This window comes from Lissotriton vulgaris, chromosome 3_2 (genome assembly GCF_964263255.1).
Source record: "Lissotriton vulgaris chromosome 3_2, aLisVul1.2, whole genome shotgun sequence".
Taxonomy (NCBI): domain Eukaryota; kingdom Metazoa; phylum Chordata; class Amphibia; order Caudata; family Salamandridae; genus Lissotriton; species Lissotriton vulgaris.
In genome coordinates this window covers 131,530,631-131,545,954 of record NC_141690.1, presented here as the reverse complement: position 1 = coordinate 131,545,954, position 15,324 = coordinate 131,530,631, and the positions used below count along the sequence as shown (strand labels likewise).

Here is a 15,324-nt window from a genome sequence, read left to right as displayed (position 1 = left end):
TGAGGGGGAATTCCCAAGTGTCCCAAGTGGACACTGGCGCCCATTGGTGCGCAGTCACTGGGTTGACCAGTGTAGCACTTGGGGAGGAGTTGGTTCTAGGTGAAGGGTGGAAGCCACCTGAGATGACCCTTGTCTCACTAGGGGACAGTGAGATGGTCCAAGGAACCCACATGCCTGAAAGCACTAAGAAATACAGGAAGTGGGTGGCCAACAATGGACAGAGGGTGGAAGCTCTGAGAGACACAGGAGCATGTGTGACTACAGAGAAGTGTCGCCTGGTGTCTGAAGAGCAGGTGGTCCCCAATGTGTTTCACCAAGTAGTTGCATTGGACAACTCTGAGTAGCAGTACAAGCTTGCGCAGGTTCCCTTTGAGTGAGGGGTCTCAGGTTCCTTGAGAGTAGCTGTGACCCCAACCTTGCCTATTGATTGTCTGCTGGGTAATGGCCCGGAGGATCCCCCTTGGGATGAGGTAGAATGCCAGTTACACTTGGGGATGATGGGGTTTCCTGAGTGGGCATGCATGATCACTCAGTCAATGGCGGCCAGTCAGGGTGATCGAAGGACCTGGAGCCTGAAAGAGTGGCCTAGGGCCCGTCGAAAAGTAGGGGGGCCGGTGGTTTGGTATACCCACCCAGAAGTTCCCACAGTCCAGGAGGAGCCAGAACCTGAGGGGTGGATGCCCTGAACCTACAGAGGAGCAAGTGGCCGAACTGGGAGACTTACCTGAGCTGACCAATTGGCAGAAAGAAGGGGTTCTCACCAGGGAGGAATTCTGCAGGGAGCAGAAAGAAAGCCCTTCTCTTCTGGGTCTGTGGCAGCAAGCTGCAGCCTAGTTAGCTGGCAAGTAATCTGGATAACACTGGATTTACTGGGAGAATTAACTCATGCATAGTGAGCCTCTTTCTGACCTCCTGTCTGCCAGGGAACAAGATGGGTCTGGGGAGGGTGTGAACCTTTCCCCAACACTGACCCTAGAACAGCAGAGGGACTGTCACCAGTTTCAGGGATGTGGATACTGGGGATAGACCACCTGCAAAGCCCAAGATTGCAGTTAGACTGACAAGGTCAAATCCAGCATCAAGGAAGAAGTTTCCAAGACGCTAGCATTAGCTGTGATAGAGCCCTCCAACAGTCCTTAGGCCAGCCCAGTGGTCTTGGTCCCAAAGGCTGCTGCACCCAGTACCACACCTGAATTGCGGTTCTAAGTGGACTACCGTGGGCTCAACGGCATCACTAAGACAGACAGGCTAGGAGCTTCCAAGTTCGTCAGCACATTTGACTTAATGCCTGGGTACTGGCAGATTGCCTTGACCGATGGGGCCAAAGAGAGGTCATGGTCCTCAATTGCAGAGTGGCACTTCTAGTTCTATGTGATGCCCTTTGGGTTGTAGAACACCCCTGTCACCCTTCAGAGGTTGGTCAACTAGGACTTGGCAGGGCTGGTGGATTTCAGTGCTGCTTACCTGGATGATATTGCAGTGTTCAGTTCTAGTTGGAAGGATCACTTGCATCACATGTTGAAGGCTCTGCAGAAGGCAGGCCTCACTATCAAGGCCAGTAAGTGCAGTTAGGGCAGGGGTCTGTAGTGTACTTGGGACACTAGGTAGGAAGCACCCAGATGGCACTCCTACAACCCAAGATTGACACAATTCTAACTTGGGAGCTCCCCAAGATCCAGACTAAGGTGAGTACCTTTTTAGGTCTCACGGGTTGCTACAGGAGATTTGTCAAGGGGTATGGCATCATTGTTGCTCCCTTGACTGACCTGACTTCTAGGAAGCAGCCCAGGAAAGTGAGCTGGACTGAGACTTGACAGACCACTTTTGATGCCCTGAAGGCTGCCTTGTGCAGGGTGCCCTTACTAAAGGAACCCAGCTTCTCCAAGGAATTCACTGTGCAGACATAGGCTTCAGAGCAGGGTGTGGGGGTAGTTCTAGCACAGCTAAATGAAGAGGGCCTGGACTAACCTGTAGCCTTCATTCATTAGCAGGAGGTTATTTTCCAGGGAACAGAGGTGGTGTGCAATTGAGAGGGAATCATTTGCTGTTGTCTGGGCACTGAAAAAGCTAAGGCCCTACTTGTTTGGGACTCCCTTCCATGTTCAGACAGACCACAGGCCCCTCAGATGGTTAATGCAGATGAGGGGTGAGAACCCAAAACTGTGGAGGTGCTCCATTTCCCTACAGGGGATGGACTTTACGGTGGAACGCTGCCCTGGTGCAGAACATGCCGATGCAGATGATCCGTCCATATCCTTCCGCCTTATTGATGAGAACGCCCATGAGGTTGGATAGTTCTCCCTACTTTCAGCTTGGGGGGATACATTTATACCTGGCATCCTTGATGAGGTTATCCCTGTCTTCTTTGTCTCCACCTTCTATTTTTCTGAAGTTATGCTGGACTTCGGTTTTGCAGGTTTATGTCCTCTGGGCACTTTACCACTGCTGATTAGTGCTAAAGTGCAAGAGCTACCTGTATAAATTGGGATTTTAGCTCTCCTCACTGGAGCTGCCTTGTAACATTTCACAAGTGTACCTTTAAATTGGGAAGAGCTAGAGATTTAGGGGCAGATGTATCAAGATACCATTTTGCACTTCTCAAATAGCGATTGTTAAGGAATCGCTATTTGAGAAGTGCAAAATGGTATGTATGTAGAATCTTGCTATTTATTAGCGATTCCTTAGAAGTCCTTAATTGCGATTAGCAAATTGCTAATCGCAATTAAGGAATAATTTTCCATTCATTTCTATGGGCCAGGAGGCCCATAGGAGTGAATGTAAAATTATACTCAATTTGCGATTAGCAATTAGCTAATCGCAAATTGAGAATAATTTCAAGGGTGCAAGGGTGTCTAAAGGACACCCTGCTGCACCCCTGAATTTGATATGTGTAGGCATATGGCGCACATACATGCCCTAAGGGCATGTATGAGCGTCATATGGCACCTTTAGAATTTAAAAAATTTGCTTTTTGAAAAGAATTCGCAAGTTACCACCAACTACAAGTTGATGGTAATTTGCGAATTCTTAGTCAAAAATCGCAACACTGAAATGCTTAATACATTTCAAATAAGTTATCGCAATTTGCGATTCCTTAAAAGCCTCGCAATATTAAGGAATCGCTAAATTTGCGATTCCTTAATATTGCGAGGCTTTTTGCTTGATACATTCCAAATCCCGTTTTTTTTGTCGCAAACGCTGCTATTTTCTGAATCGCAGCGTTTGCGACAAAAAAAACGGATGATACATCTGCCCCTTAGAGTTTGGGCTCTCTGAGCACAGACTTTAAAAACATCTTTTTGTAAAGGTGTTTTCTAAATAGTGTGTTTGGAAATACCACTTATATAGAGTGGGCATTTTATTGTTTAGCCATCCTGTGCCCCTGCCTGCCTGTGGAATCAACGTCTGGTTTGTACTGACTGGGGCCTGTTTGTGCATTCACTCTAAACTATCATATAAAGGGAGTTGAGGTGTGCCCTGCATATCCTGATGGGCCTTCCTGAGCTGGAGTGGTGGGAGGAGCTGTAACCTGCACCTGAATAAGGCTATACCTGACCTCTCACAGTGCTGTCTCCACCCGTCTGGAATGTGTCTAGAGCCAAGACCAGGCAGGACAAGAACTTGTGTACTACAAAGACAATCCTTTGAAGAATGCCTACTTCAAAGGCCAAATGGGGTATAAGTATAGAAACCAAAACTGCAGAGTTTTGGAACACGTCTGGTTCATGAGGAACATCTGTCAAGGAGAAGAGTGCAAAACTGTGATGAGTATTGACCCTTTGCTGTGTGTTGTTTTGCTGGGTTGGCCTGCAGTTGCTCCTTCTACTTTGGAGACAAAAAGGACTGGATTTTGCTTTGCATACTGCTTGTGAAGTTTCTCCAAGTGCTTGTGTGTGCTTGTCTCCTATTGAGAAGTCTCAGGGCCAGCATAAACTTCACCTACAGCATCCCTGAACTCCACTGCTGGGAGTTCTGACCTGCCTCATGGTGCCAATTCCAGTTCTGGGCCCTAATAGGTTGTTCATGCGGTAAAGATCTGCTTGAAACCATCAAAATCGATGCATGGCCCTTCCAGTGCCTGTTTTTCCGATACAGCACCACCGTGCAGGAGAAATTTCCACGCACCACCACCGTGCGGCTGAAGAAATTGACACAGCACCAGCCCATGGCCAAAGAAACCACTGCAGCCCGAGCTCAGCGAGCCATGTCTCCGAAGACCGAGACTGATGCAGGCCCTGCTGTGTGGTTGAAAAGATTGACACTTTGTGGGACGGCTGCTGAAGAAACCAACACAGCGCCTGTTAGGCCCTGCTGCATTCATCTCCTTACATCCATATTTCCACTAATCACACCTGTGCAACAAGTTTCTTGAGGCATCACCCACAGACCAGAACTGTATTGGATTTTGATGCATCACTTCCCCCTACAGTCCGGATTCGATGCAACACCTCTCCTGCGGACAGCAGAACTGACGCATCGCCTCCACAATGACCCAGGAACCAACGCATCACTGTGTTTCCCAATGCTTCCCTACTCTGTGGCTGTTTTGCCTCGTGGATTTTGAAGTAGTTGAGGTACTGTGTGAAAAATAGCCTCATCCATAGAATTCTATGGACAGAATTGCTTAAAACCGTTTAAACATCATAGTTTGAGTTTTCTATGTTGGATTCTTGTCATTTTGGTCTTGTTTGGTTTAGAGAAAGATACTCTATTTTTTAAATCTCATAATTTGAGTTTTCTATGTCGGATTCTTGTCATTTTGGTCTTGTTTGGTTTAGATAAAGATACTGTATTTTTCTAACCTGGTGTGGTGTACATTTGTAGTGCATTTACTGTGTTAATGTGTGTGTTATGTGCAAATAAATTACACATTGCCTCTGAGGTGTGCCAGGCAGCTTGTGTCAAGATACCAAGGGGGTGAGCAGGGGTTATCTGGGTTGGTAACTCCCTCATCATGACAAGTAGGAAGGTTCGATACTTGGAAAGGTTTCAAGCCACTGCCAACTAGAGACCCCCTGTTAGAACTGGGAGTCTCTAGTTGGCAATGGTATGCACCTTTGACTAAATAGGGACCCTTACTTCTAAGTCAGGCAAAGGGGATTACACTACTGGATAACCCCTGCTCACCCCCTTGGGAGCTTGGCACGCGCAGACAGGCGTATCTCAGAGGCAGTGTGTTAAGCATTTGTGAATACATACAGTAATACAGTGAAAACACTACAGATGGACACCACACAGGTTTTATAAAAATAGGTATTCTTTATATAGACTTAACACAAGACCACAAATGACAAAAATCCACAATACTGTACTTAAAATAGACTTAAAGATGGTAGAAGTCACTAAGCTAAAGTTGATGATAAATGCAACACAGTTCTCACAAAAGTACCTGGATGCGTAACGCAATACAAACAAAAGGTTCGCAAGAGTGGGAGATGCGTCGGTTCCATGCTTCGGGGGATATGATGCATCGCACCTCAATGCTTGCGCAGAGTAGTGGATGCTTCTAGGTTCTTACTGGAGAGGAGGTGATGCATAGATTCTCATACTGCAGCCCGGATATAATGCTGCAAGATGGCACCTCGAGGCAATGCGACAATCCGGTGCAATGGGATAAGATGGCGCCCTTGATGCGACAATGTGAAGACGATGCGTGCACGCCCCGCGGCCGTGCAGAGAACTCTGTAGCTTTGGAGCGGCGACAGGCCCTGCAACATGCTTCTCTGGTGATCATTTGTTGCCAAGAGCATGCTCACTTCAAACCTCTCAAAGTGCGGTTTGAGGTGGTTCACTTGGAGGCCCCTGAAAGGGTTCCTGGGAGACTGAAAATACATAAGGTAGGTGCTGTTGCTTTTGCACTCAACCTCCTTGAAATGACCTGTCCATTTGTCCTGAATAACCCACTCTTTCTAGCCAGGCTGCAACTCCACCAGAGTGGCATTCTGGTCATATCAGCATGTCATCTCCTGGCTTGCTTCTAAGTTCACCTGAGCGAGTTTCCTGAAGCGGGAAGTTTGGCTCCTGAAGGCCAGCATGTAGCTAAATACGTCCTGGGGAGTTTTCCTGGGAGCGGTTTCCCAGCCTTTCTTGACAAAATGAGAGGTCCTCTCACAAGGTGCACAAACAGAAACTCAAAGGGACCGAACCCTAAAGAGTTATGTGATACCTCCCTGTATGCAAAGAGAAGGCATGGTAAGAGGACATCCCACTTACGCCTTGTGTGTTCTGTTAGACCCTTCATCATTCCATTTAGGGTTTGGTTGAACCTTTCTATCAGCCCATTACCTTGGGGGTGGTAAGGAGTGGTGAGCTTGTAAGTTATACCACACTTCTCCCACAGGTATGTCATATACCTCGATATGAAATTGATATCCGGTCAGATACCACCTCTCTGGGGAACCCCATGTGGGAAAAGATCCCAAATAATACCCTGCCCACCACTGACGCCTTCGTTGTCCTGAGAGGTCTAGCCTCTGGGTACCGGGTGGCATGGTCCACCAAGACCAGGAGATACCTGTTGCCCATGGCTGTCTTCGAGACTAGTGGTCCCACAATGTCTATCCCAACCCTCTCAAAAGGGATGCCAATAACCGAAAAGGTTGGAGAGGAGCCTTACACTTCCTCCCACTCTTACTGCTTGCTTGGCAAGTTTGCTAAGACCTACAATCTACATCTGACTGCCTTCACATTTGGAGCCAAAAAAACTGGGTGACAATCCTGTCAAAGGTCTAGTCCTGCCCCAAATGTCCTGCCAAAGGCACGTCATGAGTCAGACCCAGTAGGAAGGTCCTGAAGCGCTGGGGTACCACCAGCACAAAGGCTGATCCAGGCTCAGCAACCTAAGGTTCGCTGTACAGGAGACCATTCTCCCAATAGATCCAGTCTGATCCAGTCTGATCAGTTGCCTGGTGTGCTGCCTGCTGCCGCAAACCCTCTAGAGAGGGCATTCCCTCTGCTCCCTAAAGAATTCTTCCCTGGTGGGAATACCTTCTTGCTTTCAATTGGTCAGCTCAGGTAAGTCTCCCAGTTCAGCTACTTGCTCCCCTGTAGATACCAGGGTGTTACCCTCAAGGTCAGTCTCCTCTCAGACTGTGTGAACTTCGGGGTTGGGTTTCCCGCGACCTTTGCCCTTTCTCTTGGCAGGCACCTGGGCCACTGTTTCAGGATCCAGGTCATTTTTATTACCCCTACTGGCTGCCATGGACCGCGTGGCCATGCATACCCACCCTGGCAACCCAAATATCTCTATGTGAGACCTAAGCTCTACATCCTTCCAAAAGGACTGCTCCAGGTTATTACCTAGTCGACAATCTACAGGAATGATAGGGTTCATAACAACCCTCAAGGGACCCCACTCCATTCAAAGGGAACCTGTGCCACCTTAAACTGGTGCTCTGAGTTGTCCACAGCAACTACTTGGTGGAATTCCCTGGGGACTACCGGCTCCTCAGAAACCAGGTGACACCAGACTGAGGTCACGCTGGCTCCAGTATCCAGACTGAGGTCACACTGGCTCCAGTGTCTCTGAGAGCCTCTAACCTTCTCCCAATATTGGTTACCCAGGCGCTGCACTTCTTAGTGTTAAAGACAACTGGTTTCCTGGGACCATCTCACTATCCCCTAGTGAGACAAAGTTAATTTCTGCTAGATCCGCATCCTCCTCTGGGTACCCCTCATCCCCAAGGGCTACACTAGCCAACACCTTAGACTGCCCACCGGTGGGCGACAATGCCTTTTTGAGGCACTTTGGATCCCCCTTCAAGTGACACACCTGCTCTTAGGTATTGCACTTGCGGGGAACAGTCTCTGCAGGCTCCCCTGAAGCGACACCTGGTATCTTATCTCCCGGTGGATGAAAACATTTACCTTGGGCACTAGTTTGAGGCCCTTAAAGAACTACTGTGCTTTACCTTTGTCCTTCCCCTCTTCTGCTGGGGACCCTGCCCACCTTTGCAGAGTTTCCCCATGCACCTTCTTGTGGACCTAGGTAACCACCCTGCGGTCCACCTCCATAGCAAGCTTTCTGGGGTCAGTCAGCTTACTATCAGACAAGTGCTTGCACAGCTCTGCAAAACATAGACAAGACAAGTGCTCCCATGTAATAAAATTGTAGAGCCACTGAAAATCTGTCACATTACTGCCCTTCACCCAACCATCCAGTGACCTACAAAAAGAATCTACACATTCCAACCAAGTGTGTGCATCAGTTTTCCTACTGGACCTAAATTGATCACTGTACCTGTCAGGAGTGAGACCATCCCTGGTTAGAAGGGCCTCCTACATGTGGGTTACTCACCTTACCCAAAGACAATAAAGTGTCCCTTGCTTCGTCTGGGAAAAGAGGCCACAATCCTGCTCCCCAATTCTTTTCAGGAACCCCATGCATGTGTATAGCTGTTTCATAGCCCTGAAACCACCTGTATATATCATCACTTCTTGCATACATTTTTTAGGAATGTGACCTATCCTCTCTGAGTGCACTTAGGAATTGTTGCCACCATCTGTGCTGGATCTACTCCTTTGATCCAGCACCTTTACTCTAAGCTTGTGGCCTAACGTCATCCTTTCCTTTTCTCTCCCATTGCCAACTTAACCCTCTCAAGCTTCATCACATCTCTCTTTGCCTCCCGCCTGTCCTCCAGCTCCGCTGGGGACAAGCCACTGCTGCCTGATCTGGGGGGTGCTCCTCCTCCCAAAAGCACATCAACACTTAGAAGAGGCTCCTTTGCCTCCATACTAAGATCTCTGGATTGTGCACTAGCATATCTGGCTGCTACCCAGGCCCTCAGTGCCTTTTGTAGCTGCTCTTTTTTTTTTTTTAATATTTTTAATTTGCGAAAACACAGTACCATACACACTGCAGAATTGGTTTTTAGACCCAGAAAACATTGCAACAAGATAACATTGCACATCAATGTAAATAATCTAATGATAGGCACTTGTGGAGCAGTTAACAAAATAGAAATCAATAGCGGCAAAGACAGAATAGGCAACAATCAAAGGAAAAAAAACCAGATCAAGCAGTACCCAGTAACACAGTAAGTCTTTAGCCAACCCATTTGGGCACCGGCGCCCAGATCCTGGTTGCCAATTGTCGACTCCTCCCCCCTTTACGAGAAAAAACAGAGAATTCTAACCTATGGAGAGCTAACAGTCTTGCTCGCCATTGTGCGAAAGTTGGGGCTTCCGCAGATAACCACTGAGATGTAATGCACAGACGTGCCTGGGACATAGCGATAAATAGAAAAGCTGATTTGTAAAAGGAGTGAGTAACAGCTAAACTATTACCCACGTCAACCCCAAATATCACTAGTGCTGGAGTCAATAAACATCTTATCTTGAGTGCGGAATTGATAAAGTGCTCGATGTCATCGAAAAACCCTACTAGTACTGGACAAGCGTAAAGCATATGTATTATATCCGCCGTCAGTGAATCACAGCGAGCACAAGTATTACCCTTCCTAGCACCTCATTTTGCGATTTTGATTGGCGTGTAATAAAGAACTAACATTGCCATATAGCTTTGAGTCTTCAACGAACCTGAAACAATGACCTTGCAGGCAAAGTCCATTACCGGGGCTAGGTCAATACCTGTCCTTCCTAATTTAGATTCCCACTTAGCACTTTGAGCTGACAAATCATCCGGGAAGGTTGATACTATATATTGATAGAGTACCCCTATTCTACTTCTTTTCCTAATCATCTCAATGATTGGTATCTTATCCAGTATACCTGGTGAAGTCTTCAATTGTTTATACACAAAGCTTTGTATTTCCAAATATTTAAAAAAATCACGTGGGGGTAATTTATATTTATTCCTAATATCACTGTATACTAGAATTTGCCCATCCTCTACTAGGTCACCCAACATATAGGCACCCTGCCTTTGCCAGCCAAGCATTACATAATCTTGAAAGACACTAGGAAACACTCTGCTACTTTTAAATGGCGTATAGAGATTCAAATTTGGAATGGCTAATTTCTTCCTAATTTTCCGCCAAATAGTACATGCAGCGATCAACACTTTGAAGCGTGTCCTTTTATAATAACTAGGCTCCAAAACCTCCAACAATATACCCTTGGCAGCTTCACCCATCCCTATCTCATAGATAGTAGGTTGGTTGGACATCGGTACATTCGCCCTATCTCCACATATCAGCACTCCCATAACTTGTATCATTGCTGCCCAATAGTACATAACAAGGCTGGGGACCGCCCAGCCGCCCCGATCTCGAGGAAGGTACATCCACTTGGCTGCTCGTCGCGGGCGCCTATAGCCCCACAAAAACCTACTACACACCCTCTCTGCCTTGATCAAGCTATTTTGAGAGAATAACAAAGGAATGTTTCTAAACAAATATAAAAATTTCGGGAGGACTATCATTTTAAGGACCCTACAGCGACAATATAAGGATAGGTGTAAATTATCGAGTTTCTCCAATTTAGTGTTGACTGCTTCTATTATTGGGAGGATATTTAAGTCTGGGATCCTATCCACTGCGGGACTTATCCGTACCCCTAAATACATAACTTCCGGGACAACAGGAATGTCGGATATAGGCATATCAGGAGTCTGAACCACCTGCGTTTTTGAGACATTGAGCTTGTAACCCGACACTGCTCCGAACTGTTTTGCTAGTTCCTTCAGTGCAGGTAATGCAGATGGAACATCAGATGTTATAACAACTATATCATCTGCGTAGGCTAACAGATTGTGGGAGATATCACCAGCCCTTATTGGAACTATAGCCTGATTAGCCACGATTTTAGAGAGAAATGGATCTATGTATAGGGCGAACAACAGGGGTGAACAGGGACACCCCTGCCGTGTGCCCCTAGTAATAGGAAAAAAGATAGTCTGCTGCCCTGAGATGCGCAATTGAGCTCTTGGGGAAAGATACATAGCAGAGACTGCATGTACAAATTCATCTGGAAACCCCTTCCATCTGAGTACCACCCACAAGAACCCCCAGGAGACCCTGTCGAACGCCTTCTCGGCGTCCAACAGGATCAGCCCAAGGGGAGATTTCGTGGCATGGGCCCAGTCTAGCAATGCTATGGAGCACCTGACATGATCTGCTGTGTCCCTGCCTGGAATAAATCCATGCTGATATATGGAGACCAATGGAGTAATCACTTGCGCAAGTCGACAAGCCAACATTTTTGAATAAACTTTCGAATCGCAATTAATTAGTGATATCGGCCTAAATGATGATGGGAGCAGCTCTGGTTTCCCTTTTTTCCTAAACAAAACTATAGTTGCATTTTGCCCAAGATTCCGGCACTATGCCCTTCTGCGCTGCTCTAAGGACCTCAAGAAAAAACTATTTAATATCATCTAAAAAGATTTTATAGAATTCCAGTGGAACAGCATCTGGGCCACAGGTCTTGCCATTGGCTAAAGATTTAACAGCCAGCTCCAATTCCTCCATTTGAATAGGTGACCCCAAAAATTCAGCCTGTTCTTGAGAAATTTTAATTGTCTCCATATCAATTAAAAACTCCTCCATGGCCCTCTCCATATCCAGCCTAGGAATATCTTGCCTATCCAAAGAGGAGTAAAAATCCAAGAAAACTCTATTAACTGCCTTCTGAGTATCATGTATTGTTCCATATTGATCTTGGATTTTTACAACCTGGTTCTGTATACTGCACTGGCGAAGTCTCTTGGCTAGAACCCTACCGGAATTCTCCCCAAACTCAAACATCTCTGTACGATATTGCAAGTACTTCGATGCGAGATCTTTTCCGAATGACTCCAATAATTGGGCTTTCAAAATTGCTACCTTTTGTTGACTCAACAGAGTTTCGTAACCATTCTTAATATTCAAAGTAAGTTCGATCTCTGCCTCCCTTAGCTCCTTAACTCGACTTCGCATCTGCTCTTGTTCAGTCTTCCACCTATATGAAGTAAAACTTTTGGTCTCCCCCCGTAGTCCGGCTTTCAGCGTGTCCCAGGCCACTTGATCAGATGCCGACCCAATGTTTATATTTAGAAACTGTGCTATCCACTTTTTAATATGGGCCCAATACTCATCTTCACATAACAGCTTCCTTTCGAACTTCCACTCCCTAGGGGGTTTCCTGATTCGATGCCATTCACACTCTGCTATCAATGGATTATGGTCCGATATAAGTCGTGGAAAACAAGAAATAGAAGAAGCAATTGCCACCTGCTCTGTAAGGAAAACATAGTCTAACCTAACATTTTTGTTATGGGGAATAGAGTGATGCGTGAACCCATCTTCCATTTTATTATGTAGGAACCATAGATCTACCAAACCATGCTCTTGTAGAAGAGCCTGGAGCGCTTTAAATACTTTTGGCTTTCTGCCCACATAATTTGGATCTCTAGCTAAATCGAAATTACTTAGAGTATTAATGTTCATATCGCCACACACCAGAAGTGGAGTAGGCCAGCCTGCCAATTCCACATCCAACTGTTGCACCACCTCCGGATCGTCTAAATTCGACCCGTACACATTGCAAATCGTTAGATGTTTACCACCTATACAAGCTTCGACTATGGCCCACCTGCCATTCTATCCCCCAATGCCCTTTTGCAAGAACCTAAACCCTGCTTCATAAATATAGCGACCCCTCTAATCACAGAGGTCGGTTTGGAACAAATAAGGAGCTCATAGCCAGCCAGCCTAAGAGAATCCCGCTTCCCCCACGGTACATGAGTCTCCTGTATACAAAGGATGTTTACCCGCAGCAAATGAACAATTTTAGCAAAGAGAGCCTGCTTTTTACCATCATTAAGGCTGCATACGTTCCATGTACATACAGCCAATTTATCCTGCCCCATCAGAACAAAAAAAGGATTCAAACGTAAGTACATAATGTGCATATACTCAAACTGTAATACCATTTCTGCAATGCAAACCAACACTCTTTTTGTTTTTTTTACCCCGCCCCCCTTTTACCATCCCCCCACCTCCCTTCCATTCCCCCCCACACCCCCGCCACCCACAGTGAGGCTTAAGGACCATGTCCTCAGTGATGTTGCGATGCTATAACCGTGCCCCCCCATCAGCTTCCCTACCAACACTTGTGCCATTCCTTTTCCCCTCTACTCCTTACACCATGTTTCCTTTCCTTGAACATCTAACTAAGTTATAGGTACCACAGACAGTTATCGGGACCTGAAGAAAAAAAAAGAGAAAAAAAAACCGGCACAATTACACACTATTAAGCTTCATAGCCTAATCATTGCAATTAACCTCATTGCCCCGACTAAGGCCTTAGTCATGAAGATAGCAATTCTGGGGTACTCGGTTATATCAGAACCAAACATTTGAGTATACAAATTTTGAGAACAAAGTTCTCGGGAAAAAAGATAGGCACTTATTAATATACAACAACAACAAATTCTAAGCGATGATCACCCCAACCAAATCCAACCAGCAATATACAGGCAAATCCAACCTAGTCAGCAAAGAAGATTCCCTCTAAACGGAACAAGCGCTGTATATTACAGTGTCTATCTTTTGGTATGCTCAACCAACTCCTTTAAGTAGTCCTGTGCTGCACTGCACGATGTAAAGAACCGCGCTTTCCCATTCATAATAACTTTTAACTTTGAAGGGTTAGGCAGGAACACCTGGGCTCCCGCTTCTTGAAAGGGAGCGATTAATTTTCGCATTTGCCAGCGTTCTTTAACAGTCGTTGGGCAAAAGTCTGGGCGAACGAAGAACTCACATCCCATAGCAGCTCTTTTTTTCTACGGCCTTGCTAAATCATACAGGGCTTCGCGCAGCAAGAAATTATTCAAGCAAATCAATATCGCCCTTGGGTAGAGATTCTGACCACAAGGGCGATATTGATTTGCTTGAATAATTTCTTGCTGCGTGTAGCTCCTCTTTTCTGGTGAGGCCTCTGATTCGGACTTTAAGATTTTTGCAATAAGCCTTCAACTCCTTTCTGTTGTAGTTTTCCAACTTTTTCTCCTCAAAGGCTACTTCCAGGGATGCAACTGATGATGCTATTATCTTGGGCATGATGCAATAGAAAGTTCAAGTTTCCAACAAATGGCAAGATGACATTTTTTAAAAACAGTATGTGGTACCATGGGGGTCTCTAGTTGGCAGGTTGTTACCCTGACAAAGTAGGGATCCTTCTTCCTAGTCAGGATAAGGGAGATACACTACTGAAATAACCCCTGGTCATCCTCTTGAGCTTGACATCAGCAGTCAGTCTTATCTCAGAGGCAGTGTGAAAAGCATTTGCACATAACCAACAGTAATACAGTGAAAACACTGCAAAAGGACACCACAACAGTTTTAGAAAAATAACCAAGACTAAAAACGATAAAAATCCACCTTTCAGTTCTCAGAAATCTCACTAATCAAAAATAGACTTAAAATACAATTCCTTGAAGTCAGTGGCGCCATCAGGGGCTATCACGGTGTCATGAACAACTAAAAATCGAAACAGTTCTGGCTGATCGCGGCGTCGTGGGCCAGCTACAGTAACTTTTAGAAATGCAGGGCGTTGGCAACCTCTTGGTGTGCTCCTAAGAGCCGATGTCAGCAGGAATCGGTTCCAGAGGTCGGTGCAGGAGTCTTCGAGCTATTGATGTCACATATATAGGAGATTGAACTCTTCGCGGTTGAAGTCGGAAGTGCCAGCATTGGCCGGCTTCAGGTTTGTGATGCAGATATCAACGGTGGGGGGTCCTCAGGTCACAGTGCAGGCAATGGCTCAGTGACACTCATCCAGCGGCAGCGGTGAGACCAGGGCTGCGGTGCAAAGTGATGCGGGGCTCGTCGCAGTGCTGGCTGGTCACAGTGAAAGCAGAGGCATCGCCCTTGCTGAAGCACTGTCATTGGCTGATGGACTGGAGTCAATCTCCCTGGCGTTGGTAGGCCAAGGCCGTGGTGCAGATGAGGGCAGTGCGTCGTGTAACTCATGAGCTGTGCCCTCAAACTACGGTGCAAGCAGCGTTGTTGATGTTGGCATTGAGCAGCCTCATTAGGGGTACCAGGGTGGCAGTGTCAAGCAAGGTGGTGCCCACAGGTCACCGTGCAAGCAGCGGCTTGGTGGCATCGTCAGAAAGCATTGTAGGTGAGACCAGTGTTCAGATGCAAAGTGCGGCGGTGCCTCTGCAGTCCCTTCAGGACACGGAGCCCGCAGCGACATCGGTGACGGTATTGGGTTGCATTTTCTTCTGTTGCAGCACAATACACAAAGTTCCCAGTGATGGTAACTAAATAACTAAGAATTTGCTGTTCCTGAGACTTCCTTTACAAGGGGAAAGCTCTACCTCAACCCCCTGGAGAAACTCAATCAAAGAAGTTGCAGAAAGATCAGTTCAGTCCT

The 15,324-nt window shown here is 46.5% G+C and overlaps 1 protein-coding gene across 1 annotated transcript in view; it reads right to left on the bottom strand.

Moving 5' to 3' along the window:
* CLNK (cytokine dependent hematopoietic cell linker) overlaps positions 1–15,324 on the bottom strand; it is a 1,199,791-nt gene that overhangs the window by 675,148 nt on the left and 509,319 nt on the right. The window lies entirely within an intron of this gene.